Raw genomic sequence first — 3,196 nt, 5'->3', positions numbered from 1 at the left:
AATCACCATCCTCCCAGGCTCAGCCTCCCACCTTTCTGGGATAACAGGCTCATGAATCACCATGTCCAGCTACTGGCTGAGATGGGCTGTCATGGCCTAGGCTTGCCTCAAACTGTGATCTTCCTGATCTCTGAGCCACCATACCCAGAAGAAGAGATGATGCTGAATATTGTCATCACTAAGAAAAATTTTGGAGATAATGGGTAACCTTAGAATCGTGAATTAATCAACACCTAAAGTATAAATGTACTGAAACAACACACACACTGCCAATACACTGTGTACAATTGTTATAGGAATAAAATTAAAATTGATTACCAATGGAAAGAAAAGGAGAACCAGATCCTCATCGACATGTTTGATAGTAATAGGTGTATTTTGGAATTACTAACCCAAGTTAATTCACTGATCAAGCAGCATTTGAAAAAATGCAAACAACACAAAGTTAACATAGTTGAAAATATTTATGTACATATATATCTCACTTTAAGCTACCTTTCCATGTGCCTTGTATTTACTGATGTCAGTGTAGTAAGACCCCTTTGAGATAATGACAAAGGAGCTCCCCTTACTGCTGTATGGAACATCTCTAAAGCACAAAATACAATTGCTCACACTGGCCTTTCAATAGCAATCTACTTCGGAGTTGACAGTAGGACTAACGGGCATGATATTTCCATGATGGAAAGCATTCTTCAGGATCTCTGGGTTTTATTTTCATTTGCAGGTCTTCATGTGATTGCTGTTTTTCCCTCTTAGTTTCATATATTCCCCTACTAACTTTCCATTGACATGGAAAATCTTTTTCATTGTATTCATCAGCATATTGAAAGACAGCATCGTTGTTTTTTTAGTGTAATTTGGCTTATATTTACAGTATAAATTAAAGCTGCAATCACTCCATTTCCTTTGGATCCATTATGGGATTACTAAAAAAAAAATCTTGCCCCAAAGAGGGCACACCTGTGGTGTCTACAGTCAGAGATGACCACACTGGCCAGGTTGCATGTGGTACCCAAAGATGATGTGGGCACTCGCTGAGTGGAGAGGGTCTCCAGTCTCATCTTTCTTCATAGTCTTCCAGAATGGCTATCTTTGGGGCTGGGAATATGGCCTAGTGGCAAGAGTGCTTGACTTGTATACATGAAGCCCTGTGTTCAATTCCCTAGCACCACATATATAGAAAATGGCCAGAAGTGGCGTTGTGGTTCAAGTGGCAGAGTGCTAGCAAAAAGAAGCCAGGGGCAGTGCTCAAGACCTGAGTTCAAGGACCAGGACTGGCAAAAAAATAAAAATAAAAAAGAAAGAAAGAATGGTTGTCCTCTTCCTGTAATCTAGCATGGATCTGGACTCTCAGATATTTTCTGTGGATATAATTAGTATTGAATAGATTATCCTGGTTGATTTTGGTATGTTAGCTAGCATGTCTGGGCCTATTTTCTTACCTTAAAATGGCTATAGGGGAATGGGAAAAACTTGGAATTAGCCACCCGGGTTCTAGTTTGGGGTTTCCTGTGTTACCAGAAGTAATTTCCATCCTCTCAGAGATGTATGAAGTAAGATATTCGATGACCTTCAGCATGTCAGAAACGTTCATTGCTCTTCCTGCGGTCTGGTCTTAACTACTTCCCCTTCCCACGCCGCACTGACTAACTGGAAGTTTAGGGAAGTAATAGGAAAGCACGTAGTTGGAATACTCCACAAATTATTCTATAGTGTTCAGATAGTTTTAGATGGTGGTATACAAAATGAAAAGTGCATTTTGATGAGCTAACCATGACTGACATTGGCTCAATCAAGGCAACACAATGTCCCAATGACTTTTAGAAGTGATTCAAATGTGGGTCACAGTCTTGTGTATATTTTATTCTTTTCTATTTTTGTTTTTCAATAATCCTGAATAATGTATGAATTTCATGGTGTGAAATTAAACTTGAGTGACTCAAAATTAGACCTTTTTATGCAGCTTCAATTGCAAGTGTTAAGAGAGTTGAGTTTGTCAAATGATGTCTGTAGATACAATGGTAAAAATGGAAGCCTATTAGGGCTAATTAATTTTCACCACTCAGCTATTGTGCTGACTGATCTCCATTTGCACCCTCCCCAATTTGTCCTCTAGCATTTTACTGTTCCCCTATTTTCCCTAGAAGGTCATAGTCAGACACACAAAGTAAAGATCAGATGACAACTGAGGCAGAAATTGGAGGGCTGAAGCCACAAGCCAATAAATATCATGGCTTTCCAGCCACAGAGAAGCTATGACGAGGCAAGGGAGGACTCCATGCAGAGTTTTAGAGTTGTGAGAATCAACTATCCAGTGTGTGGTATTTTGCATGACAGCCCTAGGAAAATAAAACAATACAACTTCTGTATTCTCTTTCTTGTCCTTCAGGCAAATGAAATACACTAAGGGAAGTACAGTGTATTCATGAGTAAGGCCCATATGGATAAAGTCAGCAAGGGGTAAATTGTTTCTAGACAACCCTGTGAACAACAATAAAATTAGACTAAAGGGTGTTCTCTATAGCCTAATTCCAAACCAGATCAACAATCATTAGTTTTTCTCTCCCTGCCCCGAGAAGGATTTTTGAGGTAACTACTGCTTCTATCCCTATGTAAACTTCAACTCAGCATGCTTCTATTTTGTATCTCTTAACTGATGACAAATACGCCTCGATACACAGTTGGCCTGCCACCCACATGCATTCCACGCTCTCATTCCTGCTGAGGTACATTCTCAAGTCTCAGAAGGGCTCCAGGTCTGGTCTATGTCTTCCACTTCATCAATGTAACATACTTCTGGGCTTAAGGAAAAACAACAAGGGCACAGTGATGGCCAAGCTGACAATCATAAGAATTATTAAGGTGACCAATGGGTACTTGGCCTTCTATATGATCACTGGAGTTTCTATTTATGTTTAAAAACTTTAAGAAGAAGGGGAACATTGAAAGTCTTCTGGAAAGGATTAAAAAAGATGGGGACTTCTGTGATTTCCAAAATTTGTGAAACAGGATCTTGATGTATCTCTACCAAGGTATCCTGGCATTTAGACCATTTATTATCAGTCCGAGGGCTTGAACTTAGAGCCTTGAACTCTTACTTAGTTTTTTTTTTTTTTTGCTCAAGAAATATTTTATATCTCAGTTCTAGAGTCTAGAAGCACAAACTCGAAATGTTGGAATGGTTCTTGTTAGA

This window comes from Perognathus longimembris, chromosome 19 (assembly GCF_023159225.1).
Source record: "Perognathus longimembris pacificus isolate PPM17 chromosome 19, ASM2315922v1, whole genome shotgun sequence".
Classification (NCBI taxonomy): domain Eukaryota; kingdom Metazoa; phylum Chordata; class Mammalia; order Rodentia; family Heteromyidae; genus Perognathus; species Perognathus longimembris.
Note: the sequence above shows the minus strand (reverse complement) of the source record.